The sequence below is a fragment of the Oratosquilla oratoria genome, chromosome 32, assembly GCF_046742065.1.
Source record: "Oratosquilla oratoria isolate Oo_2021 chromosome 32, ASM4674206v1, whole genome shotgun sequence".
NCBI lineage: Eukaryota > Metazoa > Arthropoda > Malacostraca > Stomatopoda > Squillidae > Oratosquilla > Oratosquilla oratoria.
Window position 1 is genome coordinate 19,486,422 of NC_134808.1, and position 10,000 is coordinate 19,496,421.

A 10,000-nucleotide genomic window follows, 5' to 3' on the forward strand; every position below is an offset into this window, starting at 1 on the left:
ACACATATACATTGTATTATATGTATATATATATATATATATGCATACATACATATATATGTATATATATATGTATGTATATTCATATATATATATATATATATATGTATATATATATATATATATATATATATGTGTGTGTGTGTGTGTGTGTGTGTGTGTGTGTGTGTGTGTTTGTGTGTGTGTGTGTGTGTGTGTGAGTGTGTGTGTGTGTGTGTGTGTGTGTGTGTGTAAGTATATGTATATAATATGAGAAATTTGCTAGTAAACAGTGACTTCAATTAAATAATCTTATGGCCGTTGCGCATGAGACTCGAAGCTACCTTTCTGACGTCAAGAGACTCCTGAGGCAGTGCCTTAACCCACCCAGCCACTGATGGTTAAAACTCTCTGAACTCGGAACACTACTGGTTCCCGAGATGAGGAAATATCGCTGCTTGCGACCCGCATTTCCTTTTTCACAAGAGAGCTAGCCACACTCGTAGCAGAGGGTAAGGACCGGAACAAAATTCTTTCACGCTTTCGCCATTGTAACCATATGGTCCTTATCCCCTGCTACGAGTGTGGTTGTCTTTCTGGTGAAAAAGGAAATATGGGAGGCTGGCACCGATCTCTCCTAATCTCGGGAATCAGTAGCGTTACAACTTCAGAGAGTTTTAACCATCAGTGGCTGAGTGGGTTAAGGCACTGCCTCAAGAGCCTCTTGGCGTCAGAGCGGTAGGTTCGCGTCCTATGCGCGACGGCCATAAAAATCATCTTATATATATATTTGTATGTAAATTCATTGAAGAAACATTCGAATACATGAATACATAAATAGTATTAGCATTAGTGTTAGTATTCATTGAAGAAACATACGAACACATGAATACATAAATAGTATTAGCATTAGTGTTAGTATTGATTTAGTTTTAGTATTTGTGTTAGTCTTAGTTATTATTATTATCATTGTTAGTATTATTATCATCATTATTATTATTACTATTATTATTATTATTATTATCATTATTATTATTATTATTATTATTATTATTATTATATTATTATTATCATCATTATTATTATTACTATTATTATTATTAGTACTAGAATTAGTATTAGTATTAGTATTAGTATTAGTATTAGTATTAGTATTAGTATTAGTATTAGTGTTAGTGTTAGTGTTAGTGTTAGTGTTAGTATTAGTATTAGTATTAGTATTAGTATTAGTATTAGTATTAGTGTTAGTATTAGTAATTGACGCAGCCCGAAGGGATTTCTCCCCGTCTTCTCCTTTTGTGCATGAGGGGACTGAGAGGGTGGTTCGCCGAATTTATGAAGCAGCCTTACTGTGGATGTACTGTGTCTTGCGACACTGCTTCTGACCCAGGGCAGTGGACAGGATGCAGGGATGACCCATCATCCAGGAAGTGCCAAGATAATAGTGAGGGAGGAGGGTGGAGGGGAGTGGAATATAAAGGAAATGGAATGAGTGGGAGTGGTTTCTATGCCTTTTTCTTTTTGGCTACCCCCCATGTAGGGGGAAAAAGCCTTTGGTATATGTATGTATGTATGTATGTATGCATGTATGTATGTATGTATGTATGTATGTATGTATGTATGTATGTATGTATGTATGTATGTATGTATGTATGTATGTATGTATGTATGTATGTATGTATGTATGTATGCATGTATGAATTAGTATTAGTATTAGTATTAGCATTAGTATTAGTATTAGTAATAGTATTAGTATTAGTATTAGTATTAGTATTAGTATTAGTATTAGTATTAGTGTTAGTTTTAATATTAATATTAAAATTGATATTAATATTAATATAATATTAGTATTGATATTGATATTGATATTGATATTGATATTGATATTGATATTGATATTAATATTGATATTACTATTACCATTACTATTAATACTAATATTAATATCAATGTCAATATTAAAATCAATACTAATATTAATATCAATATCAATATTAATATCAACACTAAAATCACTATCAATATCAACAATAATATTACTATTAATATTAGTATCAATATTAATATCAATATTCATATGAATACTGATATCAATATTAATATTAATATTAATATTAATATTAATATTAATATCAATATTAATATTAATATTAATATTAATATTAATATCACTACTAATATTAACATTATTATTGATATTAATATTAATATTGATATTGATATTAATATCAATATCAATATCAATGTCAATATCAATATTAATACTAATATTGATATTAATATTAATATTAATATTAATATTAATATTAATGTTAATATTAATACTAATATTAATATTAATATTGATATTAATACTAATATTAATGTTAATATTAATATCAATATCAATATCAATATTGAAATTAATATTGATATTAATATTAATATCAATATTAATATCAATATTAATACTAATATTAATATCAACATTAATGTTAACATTAATATTGATATTAATAATAATATTGGTATTAATGTTAGTTTTAGTGTTAGTATTAGTATTAGTATTAGTATTAGTACTATTATTTGTCATAATGTTAATATCAGTGCTAATGTAAGTATTAGTATTAGTATCAATGTTAGTATTAGTATATTATTTGTATTAGTATTTGTTTTAGTATTAGTATTAGTATTAGTATTAGTATTAGTATTAGTATTAGTATTAGTATTAGTATCAGTATCAGTATCAGTATTAGTATTAGTATTAGTATTAGTATTAGTATTAGTATCAGTATTAGTATTAGTATTAGTATTAGTATTAGTATTGATATTAGTATTAGTATTAGTTTTAGTATTAGTACTAAATTGGTATTGGTATTAGTATTAATATTAGTATTAGTATTAAATTGGTATTAGTATTAATGTTAGTATTAGTATTAGTATTATTATAATTATTAGTATTAGCATTATCATTAGTATTGATACTAGTATTAGTATTAGTATTAGTATTAGTTTTCTTATTAGTACTACTATTAGTTTTAGTATTGGTATTAGTATTATTATTACTTATCTTTTTTGTAATATTGTTTTAATTGTTGTTATAATCTTATTGCTAGTCCTGTATGTATTAGCATTGATATGTTATTATTATTATTCTGTTATTTTCAAAATATTATAACTTCAAAAATGTATTTTTTGTGTTGATATATGTTATTTGAGATACATTTCAATTATGGAAAGATTTTCATTTGTTATCCTTTTACACTTGGTAGATACTAGGACTGGAGCAAAGAAACTACAATGGGCAAAACTAGATTCAACCAGGCGATATCTATCTCTGCATTCTACTTCTCTACCAAGGTATTCTGTTTTAATTGTCATCATTTACATTTTCATCATTAAATTCTTTTTCAATTATTTGTTTTCTCATATTATTATTAACAAGTGTAGGATTTATTTTGTATCATGTTGATAAATACTTAAGGATAATGTATATAAGTGTTGCTCCAATTTCTTCAATTAGGCTATTTAGATTGCACACTACCTGCTGCTACCTATATTATTTCTTTGTTAATATAACGATAGTCTCCATCAATACCTTCAACGTCATTACCAATTCGGAATTCATTTATGTCCACTAGTCACTAACAATAGTTCATTTGAACACAATGATTAAACACGATTATTAACCTTCGATAACTCATTGTGAGAAGTAGACCTGTATCAATGCATCCTAATAGCAAGCTTATTTTTCATTCAGAAAACAAATTAGATGTAAAGTAATACAGTCAGTTGATTTCCATGTGAAGAAATAAAAAGCTTAATATAAATAGATCTTACCAAACATACGCGTTTATCCTGAGTAGAAATACATATACATACACGTATGCACACACGCAAACACATACACACACACAGACACACACACACACACACACACACACACACACACACACACACACACACACACACACACACACACACACACACACACACACACACACACACACACACACACACACACACACACACACACACATACACACACACACACACACACACACACACACACACACACACACACACACACACACACACACACACACACACACACACACACACACACACACACACACACACACACACACACACACATACATATATATATATGTATATATATATATATATATATATATATATATGTATATATATATATATATATATATACAATATATATATAATATTGGCCATATTAGGATGAATCAACACAGATATAGTATGAGGATGGGCCAAATGTCTAGTGGGGTTTTTGTCCATGTAAAGGACACTAACCATAGCATTCACTGGGACAATGTTAAAAAAATATTGTTGGTTGTAATTCTGTTTTAGAAAGGAAGATCATTGAATCCAGTTTTATAAAGAGCAGTTCTTAGAACACTATCAACTTGGTTTATTTAAACTAGATAATTTCATAATTAATAGGATAGTAAAGCAATACCATAGCTCCTAATTGTACCAGATGTCCTGTGGACGTTTCGGCCATATGGTTATGCTACCTTGTATTTGCTATTTTATTGTTTTATTTTTATCATTACTATTATTAGTTCCATTTGTATATGAATGTGTGTATATGTATATTGTACGAAACTTTTATGTGGCTATAACCTTCCCCAGTTTTCTTATTTCTGTATAAATATTGTGTTCTATTTCTCTTTTTTGTACTCTGAGGATGTCGTAATAGACGAAAACGTTTATTATTCCGATTTTACTTTCCCTGTGGTTTCTACAATATTATTTACTCACGCGTTATTGTGATTATTTTTACACACACACACACACACACACACACACACACACACACACACACACACACACACACACACACACACACACACACACACACACACACACACACACACACACACACACACACACACACACACACACACACACACACACACACACACACACAAACACACACACACATATATGTATATATATATATATATATATGTATATAATATATATATGTATATAAGTATATATATATATAATATATATATATATATATGCATATATATAGAGTGAACTCTTTAAATCAAAATGAAAAGGAGAAGGAATACAAGAAGAAGCTGAAGGAGGCGTGGGAGGGAGTGAAGGATGGAGTAGAGCTAGGTGTGGAGGAGGAATGGGGATGGTTCAAGGAGGGAGTCACAAAGTGTGCAAGGATGGTGTGTGGAACAAGAAGGACAGGAGGAAATAGAATGAAGGGTAGTGAATGGCGGTATGAGGGAACAAAGAAGGTTGTAGAAGAGAAGAAGCGAGCTTTCACAGATTAGTTACAAAATAGGACGAGGGAGTCATATGAGAGGTACAAAGAAAAGAAAAGAGAAGTAAGGCAAAAGGTAAAGGAGGCAAAGAGGAGAGCAGATGTGAAGTGGGGTAAGAGTATGACAGAAAATTTTGAAAGTAATAAAAAGATGTTTTGGAAAGAAATTAAGAGAGGAAGAGGAGGCGAATCAAGTAGAGAAGAAAAGGTAAACGGTGCAGGTGGAGAGATGATAATGGAAGAGAAGGCAGTAAGGGGAAGATGGGCAGAATATTTTAGGGAGTTGCTAAATGTGAAGGAGGATAGGGAGGGAAAGATAGTTGCAGTGGGAAATGCTAAGAAAATGACCGTGATGAGTGAGGAAAATGGAGGAGAAATAAGGAAGGATGAAGTGAAGGCAGCAGTTAAGATGATGAAAGCAGGTAAGGCACCTGGTCTGGATGGATGCCATTCAGAATGTCTAAAAAAAAAGGAGGCACAATGATGGTGGACTGGCTGGTGAGGTTATTCAATGTTTGCTGGAGAGAGGGTAGAGTGCCGGAGGACTGGAGGAGTGCCTTTATAGTTCCACTTTACAAGGAAAAAGGGGACAATTCTGAATGTAGTAGTTTCAGAGGGATTAGGTTGTTAAGTGTAGTTGGGAAGGCTTATGGTAGGATCTTGATTGAGAGGATTAGGAGAGGAACAGAGGGAGTAATTGGTGAGGAACAGTGTGGATTTAGGACGGGTAGAGGTTGTGTAGATCAGATCTTTGTGGTAAGACAGATATGTGAGAAAGCTATAGGAAAGGGAAAGGATTTTTTTTGGGCTTTTATGGATCTGGAAAAGGCTTACGATAGGGTAGATAGAAAGGCACTATGGGAGGTTATGTAGATATATGGGATAGGAGGAAAGCTTCTAGGAGTTGTCAAGAGTTTTTATGAGAGTAGTAAAGCTTGTGTCAGGATTAGAAATGGAGAGAGTGAGTGGTCCGAGGTAAAGGTGGGACTTCATCAAGGATGCGTTATGTCGCCCTGGCTGTTCAACTTACACATGGATGGGGTAGTGCGAGAAGTAAATGCAAGGGTGGTGGGTCAGGGATTGGAGATGGTTAAAGAAAATGGAGAAAAGTGGGAGGTGAGCCAGCTGTTGTTTTCGGACGACACTGCGCTTGTGGCAGGATCGGAGGAGGGGCTGAGGAAGTTGGTGACAGAGTTTGGGAGAGTATGTGATAGAAGAAAGCTAAAGATAAATGTGGGTAAAATCAAGGTGATGAGATGTACAAGGGGTGAAAGTGGCAGTAGACTGGAAGTAAGCATTAAGGGAGAGCGACTGGAGGAAGTGGATAGTTTTAGATACTTGGGTGCAAATGTGGCAGGAAAAGGTGGAGTGAAGGTGAAGGTAGAATGTAGATTGAGAGAAGTGAGTAAATGCCTTGGTGGATTGAGGAGTGTAATGAGGAATAGACATTTGGGTATGGATGCTAAGAGGAGACTGTATGAAGAAGTGATTGTGCCAACAGCACTGTATGGGGCAGAAATATGGAACATAAGAGAGGAAGAGAGAAGGAGTTTGAATGTGTTTGAGATGAGGTGTCTGAGAAGTATGATGGGGGCTACTAGACTAGATAGAGTGAGAAATAAGGAGGTGAGGAGAAGAACGGGGGTGGAAAGGGAGTTGCGAGATAGGGTTGATGAAAGAGTATTAGGATGGTTTGGACACATGGAAAGAATCATTGAAGAAAGACTAGTAAAAGAGGTATGGAAGGCAGATGTGGAGGGATTGAACATGAGGGGACGTCCTAGGATGAGGTGGATGGATGAGGTGAAGGGGGCTTTGGGGAAGAGGGGAATGTCTGTTGAGGAAGGAAGGGAGAGGACAGAATACAAGGGTGAATGAAGAATGGTTGTATATGGATGATGTGATGCATGAGGTGGAATGGGCGGGGGAATGGGGGGTGAGGTAGTATGTGTGAGCAAAATTTGACGAGCCCGAAAGGATTTCTCCCCGTCTTCTCCTTTTCTGCATGGGGGGACGGAGAGGGGGGGTCGCCGATTTAATGAAGCGGCCTTGCTGTGGATGTGCTGTGTCTTGCGACACTGCTTCTGACCCAGGGCAGTGGACAAGGTGCAGGGATGACCCGTCATCCAGGAGGTGCTAAGATGGGAGGGACGGTGGAGGGTTGTGGAGTGTATATAGGGATGGAATGGGTGGGAATGATTTTATGCCTTTTCCTTTTTGGCTACCTCTCTTGTAAGGGAGAAAAGCCATGGTATATGTATGTATATATATATGTATATATATATATATATATATATATGTATATTTGTGTGTATATATATATATATGTGTATGTATGTGTATATATATACATATACATGTATATAGATACATATACATATATATATATATATACATATACATATATATATATATATATATATATATACATATATATATGTATATATATATATATACATATATATATATATATATATATATGTATGTATATATATATTTATGTGTGTATATACACATATATATATATATATATATATATATATATATATATATATTCATATATATTGGGAATATGATAGAGAGCAACTACCTGTTCATCGATTTCAAACAGGCTTATAATAGAGTGAGCAGAACATATCTAAGAAGAATAATGGAAGAACTGGGAATGCCACATAAGTACATAAGATTAAGAAGAGCATGCTATGAAAACACGAATAGCGTAGTGAGATGTTGGAGTAAAACTACATCACATTTTCAAATAGATGGCCTAAAACAAGCATGTATACTCTCACTACTGTTTTTAATCTGGTAATGGAAAAATAATCAGAGGTAGTATGAATGGGAGAGACGAAGGAATAGAATTGGAAGATATAATCGTGAAGCTGCTAGCGTATGCTGATGACGTTGACATCATGATAGAGAATCAAGTAGAAATGGAGAACCTGACGGCGCTCTTGAAGCTGCAGAAAGTGTTGGACTCAAGATCAATGAAAGCATGACAAAGGTAATGAAGATAGCAAGGGAGTCTAATTTGCCAGAAAGGGTACAGATTGCGGGGATGGACATAGAGACTGCTAAAGATTTTAAATACTTAGGAGTAAAGGTGACCAGTGACGGAAGAATGAAACAGGAAGTGGAAGCCAGAATTGAAGTAGGAAATCTATTTTACTACAGCCTAATAGAATTATTTAAGAAAAGATCAATATCTAGAACAACAAAACCGAGACTGTAGAACTCAATAATGAGACTAGTCATAATGTACGGCTGCGAAACATGGGCCCTTACCTAAACTATGGAGAATTTTAGTATCTGTGTATGACATCCAAAGGCAATAATGGAGAATAAGACATAACTGGGAAATTCGAGAACAAACAAAACATCCCCATATTGAAAATGTAATAAGATTAAAAAGATTGACATGGGCAGGACAAGTCACAAGGATGCAAGAAGATAGATGGCCAAAGAAAGTGCTCAATAGTGGAGTGCATGGAAGACGACCACTTGGACGACCTAGAAAAGACTGGAGGAGATGTGTTGAAGAATATGTGCAGATATACAGAAAAGAACCAAAAGAATGGAAGTAGGTGGCACAGGACAGACAAGCAGGGCGAGACGTTTCAAAAGCGGTTATGAATCACCAGCGGAGTAAGAGTATGTATATATATATATACATATATATACATACATGTATATATACATATATATATATATATATATATATATATATATATATATATATATATATATATATATATATATATATATATGTATGTATGTATATAAGATTCTAAAGGGAATTGGCATCAAAAGTGACAAAATTTTCACACTGAATGAGAATCAAACAAGAAACAATGGTCTCAAACTGTCCGAAAGTAGATTTAATTTGGAAGTGGGTAGAAACATCTTCGTCAACCGAGTACTCAATGAATGGAATAAACTTCCTGCAGAAGCAGTGCAATGTAGTTCGGTTCGAAGCTTTAGGAATCATTTAGAGAAACACTTAAGTAAGATGCTGTAACGATTATCATTTATTTTATATTATTTGTTTATTTGTTTTGTTATCATTTGCCCGTTTGTTTATTATTATTTGATTGATTCTCTTTTATTATTAGTTATATGTTAAGTTATCATTATATGCTATTTACGTATCTTTTTTATAATTTTTTTCTATTACTTCATGAAATGTTAGGATATTCACTTCAATAAATATTGTTGTTTGTATAGTTATCAACCATCATATCAAAACATTACTGTAGTTAAGCACATTTCATAAGTCTTATCATCAAAGTAAGTTCTAGCATGATTCCTCATCTGGATGTCATTTTCCAGATTTACATCTTAGTAATGCCAGATGACATTAGTTAGCGTGAAGGTGGCTCCTGATATTAGAATTATCTTCACTATTTCCTTCACCTTAGTGATAGATATTTTACTCGTATAATTACCTTTGCAAAAATATTCAGGTTGGGTGAAGTGTGGCTTAACGATTGAAGAATTTATTCGTCCAAATAGTTTGGTATAGAAGGAATTCATTCCAACGGCTTTTCAAAGATTCTGTCCCATTTTGAATCCTACACCTTCCTAAGAGTTTCTTTTGAATGGTTAGGTTACTCAGCATATATATTTTTACAAAGGATTACAAAGGCGGAGCATGCCGACAGGAGACCTTTTGGTCCATATCTAGGTCGGATGCGAAAAAAACATAATAATGAT

The 10,000-nt window shown here is 33.1% G+C and overlaps 1 long non-coding RNA gene across 1 annotated transcript in view; it reads left to right on the forward strand.

The window, feature by feature from the left end:
• Positions 1-10,000, forward strand: part of LOC143017627 (uncharacterized) — a 63,019-nt gene that overhangs the window by 46,730 nt on the left and 6,289 nt on the right. Inside the window, exon 2 of the long non-coding RNA XR_012965672.1 lies at positions 3,231-3,318. This is a non-coding gene — a long non-coding RNA (uncharacterized LOC143017627). The remainder of the gene's footprint in view (positions 1-3,230; positions 3,319-10,000) is intronic.